Genomic DNA, 315 nt, shown 5'->3' with positions numbered 1-315 from the left:
ACAAAGCTGACACAAATCCTGCGTGTCTGTACCTTTCCGTGCTTGGCAAGCGAGGTCTTTCAGGGTTAAATCAAGGTGAGGTCACGCTCCCTTTTCAACTTGCTCTCGTGGATGCCCTCACTGGCAACAGGGTAGCGTGTGAGAAATGCAAACAGCTAATAAGAGGAAAATAAGTAAAAAGAGAAGTGCAGAGCTGAAAATAGTTGCTTACATAAAGGGCTGGTGCTCCAATCTCATTATTGTCTTAAGGAGCAGACACTCAGCTGCCTCCGACTCCTACCATGCAAATGGAAATCTGATAAGCAATCGGCTTTG

Source organism: Apaloderma vittatum, unplaced genomic scaffold (genome assembly GCF_000703405.1).
Source record: "Apaloderma vittatum isolate BGI_N311 unplaced genomic scaffold, ASM70340v1 scaffold22712, whole genome shotgun sequence".
Classification (NCBI taxonomy): Eukaryota; Metazoa; Chordata; class Aves; order Trogoniformes; family Trogonidae; genus Apaloderma; species Apaloderma vittatum.
This window is presented reverse-complemented; position numbering follows the sequence as displayed.